Source organism: Mus musculus, chromosome 11, assembly GCF_000001635.26.
Source record: "Mus musculus strain C57BL/6J chromosome 11, GRCm38.p6 C57BL/6J".
Taxonomy (NCBI): domain Eukaryota; kingdom Metazoa; phylum Chordata; class Mammalia; order Rodentia; family Muridae; genus Mus; species Mus musculus.
The window spans coordinates 89,860,320-89,884,946 of record NC_000077.6 but is presented as its reverse complement, the minus strand read 5'-3'; the positions used below and the strand labels follow the sequence as shown (position 1 = coordinate 89,884,946).

Here is a 24,627-nt window from a genome sequence, read left to right as displayed (position 1 = left end):
CTGGTCATGTATAGGAATATATCCACAACTTCATATGTTGTGTCCGGCCAGCAGACCACAGACCTGGGTTCTAGTCTGGAAAGGCATTTTGGAAACCTGGAAGAGAAGAAGGGCTGGGCTGCACGAGATAAGGAAGGAACCAAGATAAGCTTTCTGTTCAAGGTTCAATTTTAATGTCAGCAAACATGCTTTATAAAGAAAAGGGGAGGCCTGTCCCTGGCCAAGCAAGTTCCTTAGAAGTAGATAGTTCAGCCTTTTAGTGGGAACTCGCGGAAGATCACAGTTCGGTGTTAAGTCCGGAAGATTCCTGGAAGAGAACCAGTTCAGCCTCTGGCAGGTTGGACCTCAGGCAGGTAGTGGCACATCAAAAGAGCAGCACAGCAGGTGGCTCCGCTCAAGTGGTGGCAGATGGTCACAGCCAGCCTTGCTAGGCTGGAAGGAGGTAACATTCATATTCACATGTGTATGTAATAACAATCAATGAAAAAAAGAGGACAGGTATTTGAAGGAGACTGGGGAGAGGCGTACAGGAGACTTTGGGCAGAGGAAAGAGAAGAAAATCATATGCTGAGTCCTTTTAGTGTAGTTTGTGTGTAGATGATTTTGGAGTTGACCAGTTGTATTAGATAACCAATCAGGGGGCTCATCTTTAGGAAATAATTTTTCTTCACTCAGTAGGCATCAGTTGCAGTAGCTCTTTGTCTAGAGGAGGGACCCTATGAGATTTCTTCTTTCCATGTAAGCGTATCTGTTAGTACTCTCATCGTTCAAGTTTTGTTTAGGCGGCCACATTGTTGGAATATCATGGGTGTCATTTCTCTGTCATTTTTTAGGAGACAGAACCTCACAGCAGACTTCTATGTCTCTGGCTCTTATAGTCTTTCTGTTCCCTCTTCTTCCATAGATTCTGAGCCTTGGATACAGGAGTCATGTTGTAGGTTTATTGTGCACGGGATCTATGGACCTCTGAGTGCTGACCTGTTACGGTTTTCTTACAATGGTCTCTATTTGCTATTAAAAAAAAAACTTTAATGAGGATGAGAGCAAAATTTTACCTTATTTTCAGTGTTGAACTTTGAACTGTGTCAACAGTAGTCATGAATTCCACTTTTTGTTTGCTTACTTGCTTTTAGGTGTGCCAGCAGGGGATGGGGGTGGATACATGCATATTTGGAGGCCAGAAGATGACAATGTGTGCTTTTCTCAATGATTCTTCACCTTATTTAGAGACAGGGTTTCTTACTAAGCCTTGCTGATTTGACAGCGCATCTCAGGATCCTTCTCTCTTTGTATCCTCATAGCTGGATTTACAGCACACACGACTGCGCTCAGTTTTTAAAGTTGATCTTGGGCACCTAAGCTCAGGTCCTCAGGTTTGCTCAGCAAGCTCCTTATGGACTAACTCATCTCCTTTGCCCCTGGCTTTGTTTCCTGGAATAGTGCCTCTCTATATAGCCAAGATTGGAATTTACAGTATAGACCAGACTGGACAAGGACTTCATGATTCTCCTGCCTCGGCTTATCTGGCACTCATGTCATAGGTGTGTGTCAGCACGTGCAGCTCATTGTTCATTTTTGATAGAATGATCTACTAAATGATGTACATTACATCCATTATTTGGACTGAAAATGACTGGAAATGTGAGCTGACTTTAAAGGGATCATCAGTGACTCTGTTGTAAAACTGATACTGTCAACTCTGTGAGGTTCCTTTGTGGATGGAGCCAATGCTAATGGATGCCGCACTAGTTTTTCTCTATATGCAAAAAGATGGGAGTAGAAGAATTGTAAACATGTCAACAACGTGTGTAAAAGGAAAACTTGTGTTTTCCCTTTACAATATCTAGTGTTAAATTGTTCTCATTTAAGCTAGTCTATTAGAAATACCAACTTTATGCTCTTTAGTACTGTGAACTGAACCTATGGATTCACGCATGGTTGACGCAAGTGCTTCATCATGAAGCTACATCTTCAGCCCTCTTTTTAATTTTTGTTCTCAGACAAGATCTTACCCACCAGGATTTTATTAATAAACAGGTTTTGTTAGCCCAATCCCTCTGCTAATAAAATGGTTCATGTTTTAGCTCCATTCAGGGAAAAAAAAAAGAAAGGAAAAAAGATTTACAGTGATGCTAATTGTTCACTTTGCCATAGAAAAGGAACTAATAAAATTGTAAATATTTCAAAAAAAAAAAAAGATCTTACTAAATTGCTCTGGGTGGTATTGATCTCATTATGTACTGCTAGTAAGCCTTGAACTTGCAATCATCCTGCCTCAGCCTAAGTACATAGGATTACAGGCAGAATTAGGCACTCATGTCTTTTCAGCAGACCTGTGTCTTATTATGGTGAATATCATCATTCAATCACCATTGTTAAGTTATAAATATCACCTTTTATGCATGTTATATATTTCCCAAGTGTATCCATAAAGATAGAGACAGGTTACTCAAGTCCATGGAAGAATGGCCTTCATCTCCCAAAAGCTTTTTAGCTAATGATACTAACTGATATCCAATCTATTGTCATCAGTATAAATCATATTTTACATCCCACTGGGGTGGGACAGCCAATGGGACAAGTATCTCACAATGATTCTTTAAAAAAAATTAGATATTTTCTTTATTTACATTTCAAATGTTATCCCCCTTCCTAGTTTCCCCTCTGAAAATCCCCTATCCTCTCCCCACTCCCCCTGCTCCCCAACCCACCCATTCCCACTTCGTAGCCCAGGCATTCTCCTATATTGGGGCATAGAACCTTCACAGGACCAAGGGCCTCTCTTCCCATTGATGACCGACTAGGCCATTCTCTGCTACATATGCAGTTAGAGCCATGAGTCTCTCTGTGTGTTTTCTTTGATTGGTGGTTTAGTCCCAGGGAGCTCTAGGGTTACTGGTTAGTTCATATTGTTGTTTCTCCTATGGGGCTGCAGACTCCTTCAGCTCCTTGGGTACTTTCTCTAGCTCCTTCATTGGGGACCCTGTGCTCCATCCAATGGATGACTGTGAGCATCCACTTCTGTATTATCAGGCACTTGCAGAGCCTCTCAGAAGACAGCTATATCAGTCTCCTGTCAGCAAGCTCTTGTTGGCATCTGCAATAGTGCCTGGGTTTGGTTGTTGTTTATGGGATGGATCCCCAGGTGGAGCAGTTTCTGGATGGTCATGCCTTCAGACTCTGATATGAACTTTGTCTCTGTAACTCCTTCCATGAGTATTTTGTTCCCCCTTCTAAGAAGAATCTAAGTGTCCACACTTTGGTCTTCCTTCTTGAGTTTCATGTGTTTTGCAAATTGTATCTTGGGTATTCTGAGCTTCTGGGCTAATATCCACTTATCAGTGAGTGCATATCATGTGTGTTCTTTGTGATTGGGTTACCTCACTTAGAATGATATCCTCCAGATCCATCCATTTGTCTAAGAATTTCATGAATTCATTGTTTTTAATAGCTGAGTAGTACTCCATTGTGTAAATGTACCACATTTTCTGTATCCATTCCTCTGTTGAGAATATCTGGGTTCTTTCCAGATTCTGGCTATTATAAAGGAGGAGGAGGAGGAGGAGGAGGAGGAGAAAATGAAACCATTTTTATTGTGTTTCAGATAGACTAAATCATTAGATTGAGAAATATGTTTGGTCCTCTTGTAGTTCATATATTAATCCATAAGAACTCATTAAAACGTAAAATATAAAGTATAGCTCTTTAAACCCACCTGAGTTAATTATTTTAACAAATGAGAGTAATAACACTTGGGTCCAATGAAACTTATAGTAAATACTAACTGTAATGGTGCAATGGGACAGCAAGTATGGGCTGGAAGCCCTTTTGGCTATATTTCAAGTGACACAACTACTTGTCCCCGTTGGAAGGGACTTCATCATGTGGACTACACTTCTTGTTTGTATTATTGTGAACTCCCAGCATGAGAATCCTGTCTGTTCTACATTTTGACTCTAGACCTTTGCTCATTGCTGAAGATATGTCTGTTTAGCTCAGCTTTGTGAAGCCTCGGAACTTGGTCATAATCTGAATGAATGCCAAGTAGGCCACTGGGCATCCAACACTCACAAGCCTTCTCAATGGTAAGTTAACAATTTGTGGTCTATTCTTGTTTTTGTGAACAACCTCCATGCCTTTCATTTTTCTAAGCTTTGCCCCACTATCACATAGCTATTCTTTCTACATCTGAATTCCTCAGCACTTCAAAGGTTTGGATATTTCAAGTAGTCTAGGGAGCATGGATCTTAGAAAATACATTCAGGCTGGGTAGTGGTGGCACATGCCTTTAATCCCAGCACTTGGTGGGCAGAGGCAGATGGATTTCTGAGTTTGAGGCGAGCCTGCTCTACAGAGTGAGTTCCAGGACAGCCAGGACTATACAGAGAAACCCTGTCTCAAAAATCAAAAGAAGGAAGGGAAAAGAGAGAGAGAGAGAGAGAGAGAGAGAGAGAGAGAGAGAGAGAGAGGGAGAGAGAGGACAGATGGAGGGAGGGAGGGAGAGAGAGAGAAAGAGGAAGGAAGGAAGGAAGGAAGGAAGGAAGGAAGGAAGGAAGGAAGGAAGGAAAGAAGGAAGGAAAGGAAAGGGAAGGAAAGAAGGAAGGAAAGGAAAGGAAAGGAAAGGAAAGGAAAGGAAAGGAAAGGAAAGGAAAGGAAAGGAAAGGAAAGGAAAGGAAAGGAAAGGAAAGAGGAAGGAAGGAAGGAAGGAAGGAAGGAAGGAAGGAAACACATTCAAACCTTTCCCTGGCATGACTGAGCACCTTTGGCCCTTAGGGATCTCCTCTTCTCTGGGAAGCAGAATGATGTCCAGTTCATACATCCTAAGAATTTAGCAAAGAGGGAAATCTTAGTTATTTTGTGTCCTGAAAATAGGTAGCTGCCTGTAGGTGTCTTCCTGAGAGGGGTATGCATGTGTGTATGGGCATACCTTTCACTTCTTTTTAGTGGCTCTTAGGTCACACTGGAGAAGATTGTGGGCAGAACCACTGAGTAGGAGGATCTGTCCCTGGTCAACACTGATCACCCTACTTCTTGTCATCTTGTCGAACTTCAAGGACGTAAAAGGAAGCTGTGGGTTAATTCTGTCACTCGACACACAGTGACATGCACTGCAGTCAGGCTAGGTATTAGACGTTGTCTTCAAATTAAGACCTTTCCAGGGTTAAATAGGAGATGAACCAGATAAGGAAGTGTCTTGAATATCTTATAGCAATATTCTCTACCATAGGAGAGACAAAACAGAGGCAAAAAATAGGTATCTGCAAAATACCAATTATATTCAGATTTGAAACATATTCCAAGCCGTTGTTCATGACCAAATGCCTGGTATATGTGTTCAGTCAAGCTCTAAATCTCATCCTTTCCATCACCATTTCCCCAGCACTTTCTAAACGTTATCAGTCTCCTCTCTATTCGTTTTCTTCCTAGGTCCTTTCTCCATATAACACATAATTACATTGTAGAGGATAATGACGTGAGTTTTGGATTCAAAGATTATGGGCATTAATCTATTAGTTTACAACATTAACTTCTCTATGGCTGAATAAACAGCAAAAACATTATTGTGCATTATCCAGCCATGCACAATAACACAGAAAGCCAGACAACCACTATTCTCCTGTTACAGTCCAGAGAGTATAGACAGTTCCAATGCTTCCATCTTGCTCAGTGTTTTAGACAAATTTTACTAATCTTCAGCACAGTAGGCATTTGGGGCCACATGGTTTCCTTGTTGGGGCAGTTCTACAGTAAAGATAAGTTGTTTGTATATTGTAGGGTATTTAGAAGATCCCCAGATTCTAACTTACTAGCCTCCTTTCCTCATGTTGTTTGACAAACAAACAAACAAAAAATGTCTCTAGACATTGCCAATATCTCCTGCAGGAAATAGTCACTCTTGCTTGAGACCCACAGGCTTAGAAGTTGTCCTTTGTGTGTCCAAAGCTGACTTCCTAACACCATGTCCACAGCAGAGTTCACTGGATGAAGGAAGGAGAAAAACAGAAAGGCAAGCAATTTCTTTTATGAGAGTGATATGAAATTTTAATGTCAGTTATATTCGTATTTCTTGTGCTAGAATTTGGTCTCCAGGCAACAGTAAACTGCAGGGAGGGCCAAACAATTCACGGTATGCTAAAGTTCTCATTCAAAAGGTATCAGTGAACTACGAATAATGAATATGTGATCTCATTATGTTTATAGAATTAAATATGGTAATGTATCTGCAGCACCTAATTGTGTTAGATTTTCATGCTGTGACCAAATATCCAAGAAAAGCAACTTAAAGATAGATTTATTTTGGCTCATGGTTCCAGAAATTTGACTCCATGAGTTTGTTGGTGCCATTCCTCTGAGCTCCGTGGCATGGCAGAAACCTCAAAGTAGAAAGACAGTGGGGCATGGTTAACTATGGTGGCCAGGAAGCAGGGCAGCTGGGGGTGAGGTCATGCTAGTGGGTTTCCTTATTCCTGTGTGCCACCTATGCTTCTTTCTGGTCTATTGAGTGATCCTGTCCATACTCAAGATGGGTCTTTGCCTTTCAGTTGCTGTCCCATATGCCAGCTATCTATGAAAACACCCTCAGACACACACTCAAAAGTGAGACATACTAGTCTCTTAGGTGTCCATCAGTCTAATAAGGAGGGCAACCAAGTTCAACAATCATGCCAGGATAGTGCCTTAGGTAATTAGATAAATGCTCTTCGACTATCTGTGCCTTCCTCCTGCTTGTCCATTCTTGAGCACCTAGGCATAATGTCTTCCCCATTACATCTCTCACTTAAGGACACCTTGTGGGTGAACTTACACAAGATGAGATGGTAACTTCCCCAAGCAGGAAGTAACAGAGCAGAAGGAACAGTTCCTCTGTTTGCCCCAGGGAGGGGTGTGGAGGACAATGTGTTGGGGGAGAGGTATTATAGCCACTGGTCTGTACCTCTGCTTCTAGCTGTCATCAAGAGTAAGGTCAACTGTGTCCTGAGTTTCTCAGGGAGAGAGACTCAAAACTGTACAAGCTGCTGCTAACCTAAGTGGAGAGAAGATTATTTCATGAAAATGTTGAAAGGGCATTGAGTAAGAGTTTCATGCTCCCTAGCAGTAGATTTACTTCACTTAGCCAGGGATGAGCCTTGCTAACTTACAATTTCAAAGCATTTCAGGGGATTCTGTACTACAGCCACCAGCTCACAACCTGTTGGATCTCTCTCTCTCTCTCTCTCTCTCTCTCTCTCTCTCTCTCTCTCTCTCTCTCTCTCTCTCTTTCTCTCCCTGTTGGACTTGCTTCGCTCTGTGAATGCATATGTTTGTGCTGGCATGGCTTGCCTTCTCCTCTCATCTACCCCAGGGTAACCTGTGACAGGACTTAGCAGCTATGGTGTAACCAAAAGACCACAGCAGAATACAGAATATTGGATTCAGGTGGAAGGCTTCTGTTCTCTGGGTCTCAGGAGGCTCTCTAAGTCTTAGCTTTGCTCCGTGGAGAGAAAGACGAGTGTAACCCCTGCCATGTGATACTACTGATGTGCTAAAGTGGAGAGATCACCTGAGTTCAAATATGAAACCCAGTTTTAAACTTCCATGTGCAGGCTAGGGAGATGGCTCAGCAAGCCACATGCCTGCACATAGAAGGATCCACAAGAATAAGGATTTGAGTTTAGATCCCCAGCACCCATGTGTGGCATATGCTGGCAGACACCTATAATCCTAGCACTGGGAAGACAGAGAGAGGAGAATCTCAGCTTGCCAGCCACTCTCTGGCTGAATCAGTGAGCTGCAAGCTCAGTTGAGACACTGTGTCTCAAAGCAATCCAAGGAGACATCTAAAACCGACCTTTATCCTCCTTATCTCTATCATGCACACACACGTGAATATGTACAAACAGATCATATATACTAGACAAGTAAATAAGTTACATTATTAACCAGAAAAATTTATTTAACTTCTCTGTTCCTTATTTTCAGCATCTTTAAAATGAGAGTTAAGGAGAACCAGAGTTCTGTGGGTTAAATGAGTTGGTACCCTGGCGAAACCTCTAGGTATAGCACTGTATAGCAGTGATGCAGCAAAGCACTAGCTTAGATGTTTCTTTCTGGACTTTTAATTTAAGATATGGTCTCACTATACAGCCCAGTATAGCCTAGAGCTTGGGAGTCTCCTGCCTCCCACTCCAGAGTATCTGATTGCAGGTATGTGCTACAGGACCTGGTTTCTTTTCGGGCTTTATTCAGTCATCTGTGGGAAACTCACTGCAGATGTTCAGATGATACTCAGATAAAAATGCCATCACCATGGTAGTTGTTGCCACGGTAAGTGATCTGATTCCTTTCACGTGTCTTCAGGGATGCTTTGAGACAGTAGGCTGGACCATGTCTTAATAAGATGTCTCTGAGAGTGTCAACTCCTGTAGCCAGGACTCAAGGCTTCTTCACAGCTAAGTTAATGGCCTTCATAATGGAAACCTTTGATGGTAACTCTGTGAAGAGCCCACTCATTCTTTCTCTTGTGGCTGCTTGTATTCCTCTTTAGCATTTACTTCTGCAGCCTAATTAAGTTATAACAGGATTGTCCTCTCTACGGACCATCTTCCAAATTACCAGCCCCATGGGACCATTGATGATTTTGTAAAGATCCATCTTATAATCACAGACCTTCGCTGCAGCCTTATTTCCTCAATGCCTTGTTAGCTACATAAGGAGTGACTCATTGTACTAGACAAGGTCATGTATGAAGCCTGGATTGTAACCATTCCAACTCTGAGGGCCACACTGTTAAGACTTCACTGTGATAAAAGGTCAGTGATGTAGACTTCATATTCTAGCACCTTTTCTGATGTTCCAGAGACACCCTTAATAACGCACATGCAACACAAAGAAATGGGTGTTTCTTAAGCCCGATGGAATTGTGATTGGGGTGGTCACCTGCAGACCATGATGAGGCCAAGAACCAAACTTACTCTTTCAGCCTCTGAGTTTAGTGCTGTTCCAGGACACAGAGGAAGTTGTTAACCCCTTGAATGATGCCAACTCTACTTATAAATTTGATGATGAAATGGTGACCATTGATTTGCACACAATAATTTAAACACTTAGGTGAGGATAGAATACTCAAACAATGTTTACCTTGGTACTTGAATAAGGACTATCAATTCATAGTACTTCCAAGGTGAGTCTTCACTATTCAGGTGAGCGTAGCCATTCCTCAGTATCCACAAGGGCTTGGTCCCAGGATCCAACAGACACCAAAATCCTTAGATTATCAAGTTCTTATGAAATGGTCTAAGATTTGCATGTAACCTCCACGTATCTTCTCATATACTTGAAGCCATCTCCAGATTATCTATAATATTGCCTGATAATATGCAAATGATATACAAATAACTGACTGTTGATTAGGAAAGCACGATGAGAAAAGGAGTATGCACTTATAGACATATTTACTAAACTACTTTCAATCTGCGGTTGAGTGAACTTGTGGTTGATGAGTGCTAAACTCAGAATTTGGAAAAGCAAGTTCAGGTTTTGGCCTCATCATGGTCTGCTGATCACCACCAGAACCACAATTCCATAGGGCCTAGGGAAAACCATATATGCTAGACCAATTCTAGGATAAAGACCTCCTATGAGAAAACCTTAGCAATGAGAAAAGAACAGAGGTCGGAGAGACCAAGGCTCAAATCCTTGATCTACTGCTATGTAGTAGGCAATCTTGGTGTTATCTTTTGTAGAAGATGTGTCTCTCACTTAGCTCAAATTGCCTTAAGCTCACCAGATAAGATGCGCTGAAGTGTATATGATGTCAAAACTGAATGCTTTGAAAAGGGAAGAAAAAATGATGTTATCATGACCACTTTAAATAGGCAATATTTTTATACTGTTGAAAAACTGAGAATTTCAAAGCTGCACACAACCAATTTGATAAGTTCACTTCCCATGTTTTTCTGCTCCAGTTCCTCCTCTGTGTCCCCTGACCACTATTCCCTCTCTACTTTATATGTTTTTTTTAAAGTAGGTAATTTAAAAATAATCTTACTTTGAATAAATTCTGACAACTACTGACATGGAAACCAGCATTTCTTCAATTATACTCTTTGACTTCTCAATTGACTTTGAACTCATTCGTCTGTAGAGAGTCCTACAATGCTTTAGTAACTTGAAGTACTTAACTTTGTTTTCAAGGCTGACGATATCCTATCTTGAAGTCTGATGATGGCATGGACGTTCGTATAGGTGCCTGCTCCTACATGAGGATGGATGTCCACACATATATGTTTGCCTCCTCTCTTTCACTGATCCCAGGTTTCCCATGCTGTCCTTGTGAGGCTTCATGCTTGGAGAATCAATCAAAGACTTAGAGACAGGATGACATCAACACATATTGATTTATTAGACCTCTTAGTCTCTAGGCTCAGAAAGGAAACATAGGCCCTAGTGGACTCTCATTTGTCACTAAATAATAAGGGCCTTTAGTAGGAAAAGTTGTCTCTTCTTTATTGGTCCACTTGTGGGTCTCTTCACTAATTTCTATATGAATGATGGTCATTGGTCAAATACCAACATTTCTCCTCCAGTGTCCTACTGTTAGACACAGAAGGACGGAAAGGCAGAACGAATTCACTTTCCAGGTCCTATTTGGTGCACATTTGGAACGCAAGGACCAACTACGCAGGAGGCCTGGGCTGTTTTCACTTGGACACAGCCATGAAAGTTGTGTATTTTTTCCCCCTTTGGTGGAAAAATGATGGCTTTGCTTTCTTGAAGCATTCCTGCTGGCTTATTCATGGAACCCATCGAGGGTGACATCCAAGGAGGGCAGCCTTCTGTTTCTAAGCCAGAGTCAGGGTTTGGCAAAGACGGCGAGCTGGAGGGGGTGGGGGTGGGGGACTGCTCAGTGCAGTAGGTGAGAGAAGAGTTGGCCAAAAGGTAGGAAAGACTTGAAACCAAAATCCACACTCTGATGTGCGGGGCCTCCCAGCAAGAAAAAACACTCACCAAACACCCACAGATTTATTTGGATTGGAATCGGGGATGCAGTGCCCAGGAGGCTGTTGAAACAGAGAACTGACCCCCTTCAGTGGAAAGCAGGGACAGAGGCTGGGATGAGGAGCGAAGAGAAGGGTCTCCCAGGCAGAACCCACTTTGCAGGCTCCCTTGGGCTGGAACTATAGGCAGTTCTCTGTGTGGGTGGCGGTGGATGGAGAGACTTAGGAACACTAGGGATCCGTGTTTTTCTCTGGAGCCAGACAGACGCAGGTTAAATCCAGACTTCACCACTTATGAGCCTTGGAACCGTGGAGGAAGTCACTTAACTTGTCTGAACCTCAGTTTCCTAACTAGTTAAATGAGAATCAAATTGTGGGTTTTAAAGACGGTTCAATCTGGTCCTGTGCATGAAGAAAGTTGACCTTTTGTGGGCCTGGTCCCTCTCAACTTTCAATAAATAGCTCTTAATTTTGATGTATATTAGAGGGCAGGTTGTATTGAGGAGGGAGCACAGCTTCATGCTGTGGGTTTAGGGTGTCTCAGCATAAATATAACTCCAGGCTAACTGGTTTTATACCTTAGAGTAATTTATTCTGCAATTTCTTCCATCAGAAAAGGATTTATTGTAGTGATGTTAACTTACTGTGTTAGTTGGAGAGCTAGCAGTGATAACGAAGGGGAAACAGCACACCTCTTTCCTTTGTCTGTGTATTAAGGCTCCACAAACGTTGACTAAGATGGCAATGATGATGATGACGACGATGATGATGATAGTAAAATTACCATTGTGATATGATCTCAGGGCAGGAGTTGTGTGATCTAGGTCATGGTTCTGCACTGCCTCCCACTGAGGACATTTGAGGCTGAGATTATGTTACTGGACTTAGGGTCACAGCTTTGTGCCCCCAAGAATCCTGGTTTAGCCCCCTATCCTCGAGAAGCCAATTAAAATAGCCAAATTGTTAGTGAAAAATGACACACACACACACACACACACACACACACACACACACACACACACACACACACAAGGCCCTAAGAATCCTGGCTTAGTCACCTATCCTCCAGAAGCCAATTAAAATGGCCAAATTGTTAGTGAAAAATGAGACACAGAGAGAGAGAGAGACAGACAGACAGACAGACAGACAGACAGACAGACAGACCAAGACTACTCTGGGAAGAAAAACAAAGAGATTCAGTGATGTCCCTTCAAGGTCAGCTACAGGGTCTCAAAGTAAGGTTGAGATTTAGGTAAAGGGCCAGAGAAATATATAGCTAAGCAGTCTCCATCAAACTGAATGCCCACCCACCAATGACCCTTCACTGTCTCTTTTGTAAGATGATCTAACAAGTTGTAAGTCTTCCCAGAGAAGAAAAACCTGCCTGACTCAGGCTTTAGGTTTTCTCTTTTCTCAGCATGTGATTTTTGAGGGGGGCAGAATTCTGAGTTCTTAGGGCCCAATTGCTTCAGTAATCTGATAGCTCATGTAAGGGATACCAGTGCCCATTTAGAATACCTACATCTCTGCCAGTCCACTAAAAATAAATCATGGGAGTTCAGGAGTCATCTTGCAGGTAGAAGCAGTGATGATGTTTAACTTGCAGCAATGCACAATGCAAGCCCATCTTAACAGAGAATTATCCATCCCAAAGATCACTAGTACCAAGGTTGAAAAACACTGGTCTGCAACAGGTACATTTTTAAGACCTACAACATGTAAAGAAGTTGAAAGTCAGATCGTATTATTACCAGGGACAGATGTGGCTCTTCTTGTATTAAAACACAAAGCATATGTCATCCTCTAGGTAATATGCCCTGGAGAGTAGGGACATTGCCTTAATCAACATTATCCTCTTCACCTTAACCTATTATTCAGTCTTGAAGCACCCTTCAAATCAATGCACAACATCACCTAATAGTGAAAGACATAATTATTTGATAGGCTATGAAGAGCTTTTCACTTTGAAATAAGATGGGGATACGGGTTCATCTTGGGCAAGAGCATCACCTAGAGGGATCAGAGCTGGAGCTGAGAAACCAAAGTGGCAGAAAGCACAGGAAAGTTACTGCTTGGCATGTACCACCCACTTAGGATTGGGAAGACTGGGCGTGGATTTGCCTTTCTAATTAGGTTTGACTTGGGCTAATATTGAAGTGAGCTTTTGTTCCCTGAGCAGACAGCAGCTGGGAAGGGGTCCAGGAACGTGCTGGGTGGCAGAGTGAAGTCACCATGATATGACACATCTTCTCTGGGAGATCCACAAATAGATGCTTCACACATGGATACATGAGACCAGTCTATAAACTTAACTCTGACACAGAATATCCCAAGAGGTCAGACTCTTGAGTCACTCTGTGTGGTGGTAGTTCAAGTCTAGGCTCTGGGACTTGCCTGCTGTGGGGCCTTACATAAGATCATCATGTTTTTTAAAGCCTTATTTTTGTGCAATCTTGAAAAGGCATATGAATAATATCTATCTCTAAAGGTTGTTATGAAGAATCTAATAAAAGATATATATATATATATGTACATATATATACTTGTATATATACATACACATACACATGCACACACATATATACACATGTATATATATGTATATATATGTATATATATATAAATAAAATGTGTGTGTGTATAAACTTGAATGGATTGAAATTAATAATACCATATGCTGATTTAGGGATGAGTTCCCCACTCTAAATAACTGGAGGTTCACCTAATTACATTATTTCTCATCTCTACCATCCCTCTTTATCTCATAGGACATCACTGCTTCCTGTCTCCCCTTCCTGTTACCACCTTGTGAATTATTCTTAGGACATACTACAGGCTCTTTCTTTTAACCCACAGTGCCCACTAAACAACTCACTTTTAGAAATGGCTTCTGTGACCTACAGAATAAAGAGAGGTATGACTGATAAACCTTCTGCTCTTCCCCAAGTGCTCCACTGCTAACATTTGCTAATGCCTGCCTGCCTGCCTGCCTGTCCAACACAGATGAGTTCTATATTATATTGCTTCTAGGATATACTTAGTATTCCTGGAACATTCCTATAGCTTTTATTCCTATAGATCTCTGTGTTGCTTCCCTGAACTAATCCCTTTAAATGAAGTCACAGCCAATTTTCAAGGCCCAGGCCATGTGCCATGTTCCTTCAGGATAGTCCTCTTAGCTTCTTCTCCCTTTGTTGAAATCAGATCTCTTACTCCCGTGGCCTCCAGAGCATTTGCTGGCTCTCTCTCAGCAGCTCTGAGTTCTCAGCCTTGACTTTTCCAGCAGTTTGGCCACATGGGTTTGTTCACTTGGAAGCAAGGTGCTCAACACCCAAGGATCTTTCTGATCTCTTCTGCTACCTCTTTCCCAGCTTCTATAATCAAATCTTATACTAGGGAGACACTCAAAAAATAGTGGACTAAACATTAAAATCATCAAGTGCTTTATTTCTTAGAGGGATTTCTGTGGTCAAAGTTGTATCCTCCTCTTCTGCCGAAAATACCCATTGAAGGGATCTTCTTTCCAGCTAGAACAAGTGCCCATATATTCCAGCGCTAGGAGCCAAGTGTGACCATTGTATATGACATAGAGATTTTGTGTATAACATCATCCATTAAATGGTTATCCATAGTTTGAAGAGATGCCATTGTGAGTAAAGTTCATGCTGAGAAAGTGTGAGGACCTAAGTTTGATCCCCAGCACTCAGTGAACAAAAGAAACACAGTGGCTTATGAGCAATCTCAGCACTCAGGGGACATGAAGATTTCAGGGACTCACTGTCCAGTTTAGCCACTTAATGGCAAGTTTCAGGTTCACTGAAAGAGCATGTCTCAAACAAATAAGCTGGAGAGAGATAGAGGAAGGCATCCAGTGGTGACCTGAAGCCTCTATGTAAAAACATACAAACATACATACATGTAAAAACATACAAGCATACATACATACATATATACATACATACATATGTACACACACCAAACAAAAATAAATAATAAGTAAATGTTATGCCACACAAGCAGAAACAGATGTGTTCTTGTGTGTGTGTGTGTGTGTGTGTGTGTGTGTGTGTGTAAGTGTACAGGTGGATGTGACTTACCTCCAACAAGATTCAATGTCCTGGATTCTTGTGTTTCCTGAATCTCGCTGCACTACTTAAGGCTTATCAAGAATATAGTCTGAAGAAGGAGGCCAGTAACACAGCAAGTGGAGAAACCTGGCAAGAGACCTAGACAAACGCCAAGTGGGATGAGTTGTGTTGATACCTCTGTATGCCATACTGAAAATGGAGTTTCACTCTTATGGTCTTCCACCAAACCTGAAAACCCTGCATCCCCATGAAACACCATAGAAATTTAAATGGAAAACCATTCTACAAACTACTTGAGCAGTATTCCTCAAAAATCTCAGGATTGTCAATGAACAATGAAAGATTGACAAACTACTATAGCCTACAGGGGGTGGATAAGCCATAGCAGCAAAGTGTTGTATGTTGCTGGATGGAATTTTGGACCAGAAAAGGGGTTAAAATAAAGAAAAACCTCATAACAGGAGGGATGTGTAGTAGTCATACACATCCCAGGATCATGAGAAATATGAACCAGATAATTACTACACAAAACAGAGACTGTAGTGCCAGGAGCTCTCTGTGCCACTTCCCATTGTTTCTAAAAGTCTAGTAAGCAAGTGAAAAATGGCATTTGGGTTTGATTTTCCTGAAAAATTAGAAGAAAATGAAGACATATTTTCTTTTTTTTCATGTTTCTTTCTTTTTTTTATTATTACATATTTTCCTCAATGACATTTCCAATGCTATCCCAAAAGTCCCCCATACCCTCCCCCACACTTCCCTACCAACCCATTCCCACTTTTTGGCCCTGGCATTCCCCTGTACTGGGGCATATAAAGTTTGTGTGTCCGATGGGCCTCTCTTTCCAGTGATGGCCAACTAGGCCATCTTTTGAGAACACATATTTTCTATTGAATGGGAATTAAATAGCCATGGACAAGTTATCTTAACCTGTTTCATTTTTTTAAAAAATCATATTTTTAAATGTACATAACTCATGACATTTAGAAATTAAGTTATTTAGGTCACTCTCCTAGAGTGGCACATCTGGGTCACAGGACAGCTCTATTTTTGACTTTGGGAGGCCCTCTACCATGGCTATCATAAAGGTTACACCTGTTTTCATTCTTCCTGATTGTATGTAGCTCTCACTAGCCAAAGGGCTCTATATGTATTTATCACAGAGGAAATCTTGCTTCTACTGTCTATTAACAACAGTTAAGTTACAGACTCAAAAATGATGTGCATCTACACAATGAATGGATAAAGAAAATGTAGTGCATATCCGCATGATAGCATTTCATTCATCCATAAAACATGAGGGGTTTAAAGCATTTCTTTAAAAGAATGATGATGGATCTGGGGACCATTCTGTTATGTAAACTAAGCTGGACACAAAAGACAAATATGGCACCTACTTTCCCATATGTAAAAGTTGTATTTAAGTGTGTGTGTGTGTGTGTGTGTGTGTGAGAGAGAGAGAGAGAGAAAGAGAGAGAGAGGGAGAGAGAGAGAGAGAGAGAGAGAGAGAGAGAGAGAGAGAGAGAGAGAGAGAGAGAGAGAGAGAGAGAGAGAGAAGCAGAAAGGGTTTATGAGAATGGAAGAGGAACTCTACAAAGAGAGAGGGGAAGTGAAGTATGGTAGTGGAATATGTGTAACACAGCAGCAGAAGGGATGGGAGTAGACAAACAAGGTGGGTAAAGGGAGGGCAGTGCCCGAGTGGATGAATAGAGCAAAGTATCAAGATACATGCATGTGAAATACCATGGAGATACCCATCATTTTATATGCTAACCTAGCAATAGCTAAATAATAAGTTAAATGAATATATATAGAGTTCCTAGCACACAGCAAATACTCAATGACTGTTCTCTTCTCCAGGTTATGTGAGACACATGGGGAAACCATATAACCTGTCTAGGTACAGCAACATACTTATAATGTGTTGTTATGCAAGAGCCTAGAACTACTCCTGCTTTCTGTTTCATGATAGAGCACCATTTTTTATCTGTGGGCTGAGCAAATCTCTGAACTCTGTCTTCCCAGTTACAGAGACTGGTGGGAGAAGGAAAGAGGAGAAATGAACATTTCAAAGCTTCTCCCATTTCTTCTGTGCTAAAACATGCCAAGTCTGAAGGCGGATGAACCTTTGTTTTGGCAGGCACATTAATGAGATGCTGTTTTAAAAACAATAGACATAGAATCCAATAGAAGGTGGGGAATTCAGAATAGCTGAACCGTTCTGCATAATTAAGTTAGGGAGTTAGGACAAGAGGAGCATAAAGTGTGTGTGTGTGTGTGTGTGTGTGTGTGTGTGTGTGTGTGTGTGTGTGTGTGTGTGTGTGTTTGGGTGGCTACTGAGCTACCAAAGAAGAGGCTGCGAGAAATCTTTTGTTATAGCACAGTGCAAGGACTTTCAAAGAGAAAGTATCTTAATCATGCCTTAGTACCTGTCCATCGCTGGTTGAAAGAGCCTCCATCATTCCAGTGTTCAAGAAGTACACCCGACTTACAAGTGGTTGGCTCAGAAGACTTTGGTGGAAATGAAAATCCTTCTTTTCTACATCAGCATGCTGATCCAAAGAAAAGGAACTGGCCAGTTTGATGAAAATGATTCTTTAGGCTGAGTAGAAAAGGACCTGGACTAGGAATGAGTGTCCAGGAAGTGTATGTATGCTGGGAATTTGAAGAAAGTTAAGGTTGAACATTACAGTTGACTGATACCAATCAGCAGGTGTGTGTGTGTGTGTGTGTGTGTGTGTGTGTGTGTTTGTATTATGGTGTGTGTCCACCATTTCACAGTGGAGCCTGAGGAACCCTGTAGTGGGTAAGGTTTCCTATGTATTCAGTGCTGTTAGAATGACTTTCCACATGGCTGGAAGGTGAACCATGCAGTAGAAGGTGCCCATGCCTCCTGTGCCATTTCTCTCAGCCCTGATGCTTTATTACATTCTAGAATTCCCATTTCAAGGACATACCAAGCCTGCAACCCAGTATCTTTTGGTATCCAGCATCATTTGGTTAACACATTAAGAAACACAAGTGTTCAAGACATTCCTTACGTGCTGATACACCTATGCACTAAGGATAATCAACACAACTATGCTACCATCGATCACCTTACAAACACAAGGTAACTGTGTGGTTTAGAATATGCAAGACCAGCTTGGTGAGCTTCAGACATGTAATATGTAATTATCCACCTCAGTCACCATGCTGATGTTAGGAATCCAGAACAGACTTAGAACTGCAAGCCTATGCCCCTTCACCTACATTGTTCGGTTTCAGGAGGGATTTCTGTTTCTGAGACTTAAATTTTATTTGTTTGACTTTTGAGACAGGGGCTCATGTAATCCAGATTGGCTTCCTACACACTGTGTGGCCAGGGATGGCTTTGAACTCCTGGTCCCCTGCCTTCACAGTGACAGGTGCATTACTTAATTACAAACCAAGACTAGGGCAGTAGCATGGGTATCGGGCGACTCTCATTTGTCTTTCCTGACTACTGAAGTGCTTAACTTGTGGAAGGCATTTGCTATTGGTTGGAAAGAGAGAACCCCTACAGGCCACACATACCCAACTTATCACTACTGGGAGGCAGCAGTAGAAGTAGTGATAACTTAGAAGGCCTAGATAGGGGTCTTCTGGCCCTTAGAACTAGAACCTTGAATGTGACATTTTGAATCTTGACCCCATTCCTTCCTGACATTTGTTTCTGTGTCATGATGTTACCAGATGTTTTCTACCACATTTTTCCCATCATGCTGCACTCCCATGCCACAGGCCCTACAAGCCATAGGCATAGGCTTGCAACCTGTAACTCTGTGAGCCAAAATAAAACTGTCCCACTTACCAGCTGATTATTTCAGATAGTTCTTCTAGAAAATTCAATATGTATTTGCTAAGTTGTAACCTTCCCCTGCAACCTGAAGCTTGCTGAACCAGACCTCGACTTTGTTGCCACTAAGGAGATTATCTAGGGTGGAGCCTGCCTCCCTAGATCACTCTATTGTTCAGCCTCTGTTGCTGCTGCTACCTGCTGGGAGTCGGCCTAGCTGTTCAGGAGTCTACATCTGATCTTACACGTGGTCACCTGCAGCTGGGCTTCAAGGATGATTTGGCGGGAATGGGCTTCTCCTCTCCTTTATAAAGCATGTCCACCATTAAAAATTTGAGCCTTGATCAGAATCCTGTCTTGGTTCCATCTCTCTCTCCTCTGCCTAGTTTCCCTCTCTTTCAGCGCTGCCCTGCCATTCAGGTGAACCTGTCCTTGTGAGCCTCTGGATAGCTCGCAACACTAAGTGACTGTATGAGTTGGAGTTTTCTAAAGAAACAGAATTGGTAGAGTGAATCTATATAAACTAGACCTACTAGACATTAGACTGGCTTACAAGTATCCAATGATGGCCATCTTATGAGAGAAAGGCTGGAAATCTGGGAGCTGTTTCATATATGAGTCTAGATGTCTGAATAGTTACACTATGACACTGGAGTCCTGGAGGAGTCCTGTTGAGCTGCTGATCTTCAGTCTACATTGGAATCCTGAAGAAGTTGTTCTAACACTGACGTAGGGATGCCTCAGCATCAGAGTAGATGAACTTGCCAGTGAGAGTGAAGGCAAACAGGCAAAAGCACATAAAAGGGCCCAGTAGATTAGGTAGTAGTCAAGGTGACAACCAAGATTAGTCATGACAGTAACTAAGTCCAGACATTTGTTAACTGGCTGGCCCTAACAAAATGCAAGATATGAATGTTTTGATTAGTTAGAATTCTTTAGCATGGTCATTTTAATAGTTATCTGCACTGAAATTATCTCGAACCCTTGCTAGCATCTGAGTTTCTGTTGTTTCATTGGTCTGGATGCAGCCTGGGGATGGGCTTGGGATCCTCCTGTGCTGGTGCTCCAGGCTGCTTGAGAAGCCCTGTCTGAGTCCAGCCTTGTGCTTGCCTAGTAACTTTCCTCTCTCTCACTACTGACTGTGGCCGGTTTGTACTTTTCTTCAAACCAATCATACAGGACTGCCCAATAGCTGAGATGAAAGTACCTAGGGGTCGGGGTGGGTGGGGGGAAGATGTACTGAGACTATTAGTTTAACACAGGACAATCTGTGAATTGGAATCGCCTTTCTAATCTCTTAGGTCATTTCCTCCAGAATGCACATTACTAAGGAACAAGTTAAAATCAGTGATCTTTACTTCATGGCCACCTGCCTTCTATTAGCTGAGGTGTTTGGGGAAGGGAAGAAAACCAGGAGAGAGACCAGGACATTCAACGATGCCTCTGTGCTGGTTATATTCCATTAATTTACTTAGAATTAGCAAATGGCACTGACACATCCACACCCCAGATTCTTCCACCACTATAGTGTGGTAGAAGTTCAAGGAACTCAGCAATCACACAGTGTTCAGTGTTGCTATTTCCTGATGGTTGGGTGTGATGCATGGCACCTGACATCCCCATGATATTAGAGAAGGCTCAACAGATGCTCATGAGAGCCACATGAAGTCCCTCCCCAGTACTTCCAGATTATATTAGACAGTGTATGATACTCATCAGTATAGATTTTCTTGAATTGCCCATTGAATTGCTGTAGGATGGACCTACAGCCTTCTTTGTCTGGGGTAAACAGGTGTTTGTTTGTTTAATTTAACTTATTTATTTAGAGATATTCTCCAATAGGTGTGTGAAAAGTATCTCTTGCATGAGGAAAGAAGAGGAGGAGAGGGAGGAGGAAGAAGAAGGGATGGAGGAATGAGATGGAGAAAGAGGAGGAGAGGGAGGAGGAAGAAGGAATAGAGGAAAGAGATGGAGAAAAGGAGAGGGAGGATGAGAAGGAGAATCAGAAGGAGGAGGAGGAAGAGGAAAGAAGAGATGATAAATGTTGGTAAGGTGTTGGGAAACTGGAATCCCTTACACTTTAGGTAGAAAGATGTGATAAGGTGTTTAGTAGAAAACAGTGTAATATTTCAGAGGTTCCTCAAAACCTTAAAAATGGAGCACAGTGTAGGATATAAGACTCTTACTTATGGGCACATATGCCAAGTAATTGGAACCAAGATCCAAGAGATGTCTGCCCTGCCATGTTTTCTGTGCACTATTTACAATAGCCAAGACATGGAAACAACCCAAATGTCCATCTAATACATACACACAACAGAATATTATTTAGCCAATAAAAAGGATATCTTCACACTTACAACATTGTAAAGAACCTGGGCGGTATTATGGCAAGTGAGAGGTATGCCATTAAAAGACAGACACCTGATCCCAGTTATATATGCATCTAAACATTCTGGTATGCAGAAGTACAAGGTTAAATGGTGGTTTCTGGGGGAAAAGTTCATGAGACCTATTAGTCCATGTAGTACCTGTGCTTAAAATGTAGGGTTGCACACTCAACATTTTAATAGGTTAGATCAGAAAGGAAGGAGAATGTAGGCAGAGATGGCAGGAGGGAGGGAGGTGTCCTCGGGCCTGCCCCTCTTTTTATATTTTAAACTTGTTTCTCATGTTTGACTTCTAGAAGTCATTGGGAGAGTACCCTCAGACCTCTGCAGCTGTTGCATGGCTAGCCTTAAGACTGAGAGTATGGAGTTCTACGGGTGGGGAGAGTAGCCAGATTGGTAGAGTGCTTGCCTATGTCAGGATTCAGGGTATCTTCTGAGAAATATCTGATCCTCCAATAGTAGAGACCCCACTAAAAATCCCTGCTGGCTTGCTACCTCCACTTCCAGGGTCCCATTTGGGAATACTTCCTATGTAATTCACTTGCACGTAAATCATGTCCCAGAGTCTCTTCCAGGGAGCCTGGCTCCAAGGCTCCGATACAATATGATGAAGCAGTAGAATCAGCGATTGCCAGTGTGCCCGATTCCCAAGCATCTTCCTAGAGGCTGTTCAATATTAGAAATGTGTACAATCTCATTTAATCCACAGTCTAACCCTTTGTAGACAAAGAGGCTGGAAGTTTGAGGAAACTGGGCCATTTTCCAGAAAGTAGAAGAGAGTTTAGCATTCATTAAAGGAAAACCCTGATACCAAAACTGCTATGGGTTCACTCCATCAGACTGAAGCTTCTATTTCTTTTTGTTATTTTTTCCATACCTTTCTGTTTTCCCCTTGTCTTCTCAGACCTTCTCAGTCACATAAGCCCTGAGGCAGATCCGAAGAAAGAGCCGTGTTCTTCTGACAGGCAGATTGGAAACAAAATATCCACTCGCAGTTTGGCAAGAAGGAGAGTACGGACTGATCTGCAGTGGCCGCTCCAAATGGCAACTGCTTCAAAACCAATTCTGCCTCCATCCCGGCACAGAAAGCATCCCTCAGCTTGCCTCCTCCCAGCAGAGCAACTGCTTGCAGATTTGGAGTCAGGTGCAAGACATGAAGTGGGTTGTCAAAATAGGTGCCTTGGGTCAGTCCAGGCAGGGGAGGAGGAAGAAGGTAAGGAGAGGGCAGGTAGCATTTCTTCCTGGAGCCAGAGAGGAATGAATCACAGGCAAGTGATAACCATTTTATTATAGCCACATTGCACCACCAACAGGGATGCTTTCTGAGAAACACATTGCTGGGCAATTTTGCCATTTCGCAAATAACATAAAGTGCTGAGTGTATCTATACAATGAACCCTGCTATAGACATGGCTGCTTGGATCAGCCTGGGCTACACACTTGAACAGCATGTTGCTGTATTAAATACTGCAGGGATCTATACATAAGTGGTATTTGTATTTCTGAGCACATACAAATATGTGTTTGGATATCAGCCTACCACAAACACCTAACAATGTATTGCCTGTTGACTTTGCAGTGCCATTATGTCTCTGTCCAGAGGACTTTGGCAGCTCCATACAATGCTAAATATCACCACAATGTATAGAGTCCAGTGCTCAGCTGTATGGCATTATGTAGACAGGGCCATATTTAATTCCACATGGGTGCTAGCAACTATGGTGGCAGAAATGGGACAGAAACAAAAACTGCAGCTTTGTATGGATTTTTCTTCTGCCTCTGTGACAAAATGCCTCACACAAGCAACCTAAGGAAGGAAAGGATTTCATTGACTCACTGTTTGAAAGTATAGCTGTCTCTTGGTGACGGGGGCTTGGGACAGCTGGCCATATTTAATCTGCAGTCAGACAGAAGAAACTGTCGTTTATAAAAACAAACATCGTTTAATTAATGAATTTAATGTGTGTGTGCCTGCTTGTCAGTATGTACAGCATGTGTGTGTGTGTGTGTGTGTGTGTGTGTGTGTGTGTGCAGTTGCCCACAGAGGCAAAGAGATGATGTCAGATCTGCTGGAACTAGAGCTATGGGTGCTGGAAAATGAACCCTGTTCCTGCACACGGTGCTCCTAACTCTCTCCTACCTCTGCATTTCTCTTCTTCCTCCTCCTCCTCCTCCTCCTCCTCCTCTTCTCCTCCTCCTCCTCCTCTTCTTCTCCTTCTTCTTCTTCTTCCTTCCTCCTCTTCCTCATCTTCCTCCTCCCCCTCCTCTTCTTCCTCTTCTTCCTCCTCCTCCCCTTCTTCTCTTCTCTCCTCTTCTTCTCTCCTTCTTCTTCTTCCTCCTCCTCTTCCTCTTCCTCCTCCTCCCCTTCTCCTTCTCTTCACCCCTTCTCCTTCTCTCCTCCTTCTCTTCTCTCCTTCTCTCTTTCTCTCCTTCTCTCCTCCTCTTCCTCCTCCTCTTCCTCTGCCTCCTCCTCCTTCCTTCTTCCTCCTTCTTCTTTTGTTTGTTTTGTTTTGTAAGTCCAGGATCCTGGTGCATAAAATGGTGCCTCTCATATTCAGGGTGTGTCTCCTTGCCTCAGTTCAATTAATCCAATCTACAAAATCCCCCACAGACTTTTCCAGAGGGTTTTTCCCCCCCAAGGTGATTCTAAATCCCATCAAGTTAACAATAAAAATTCCACCACACAGATTGGTTACTTTTTTTCCTGGCTATGATAAAATACCCTGAGTATATTAGTTACTTTGTCTTTAATGTTGTGACAAATTCTCTGATGAGAAGCAATTTAATTGATAAAAAATGTATTCTGGTTTCCAGTGCAAAGGAACAAAGGCCATCGTGGCAAAGAAGGCATAGGTACAGGAATGTGAGCTGGCTAGATACTTTGTATCTGAAGTCAAGAAGCAGAGAGCAGACAGGAAGTGAGGACCATTCATAAACTCTCAAATCCTACCAATCTTCTCCTGTGAGACTCCAGCTTCTCAAGATTCCACAAGTTTTCCAGACAGAGCCATCAGTTGGAGACCATGGAGAACAGTTGGAGACCAAACACTTGAGCCTGTGGAAGGCTTTGCATACTCATACCACGGTGGATTCCTGCCCATGAGACTCTTGGGATACGGGGATAGCCCATTCATCCTATGAGAGTTTAGAGACGAGTTTGGGAAAGAAGACCAAGAAAAACCAGGACCACCTTGAAGAAGCCCCTACGATAAAGGTGATGAGAAAAGACGCAGCCTCTTTTTCATTCTTAGGTGGAAGACATGACATGGAATGGGTGAGCAAAGACATGGCGCAAGCCAAATGGAAGGTAGTGTGCGTGGATCTGGTAGAGCCTGGAAGACTTCTTAGAGGAAGAA

At 42.4% G+C, this 24,627-nt stretch overlaps 1 long non-coding RNA gene across 2 annotated transcripts; it reads left to right on the top strand.

Annotated features, from left to right (window-relative positions):
* Window positions 1-200: 200 nt before the first annotated feature.
* On the top strand, window positions 201-24,627 carry Gm34677. 2 transcript variants are annotated; one of them, XR_880130.1, is made up of 4 exons: window positions 201-442; window positions 3,961-4,085; window positions 22,176-22,415; window positions 24,086-24,627. It is a non-coding gene; the product is annotated as a predicted gene, 34677 (long non-coding RNA). The 2 variants fall into 2 exon arrangements; XR_880129.1 differs by having other exon boundaries at window positions 22,176-22,484.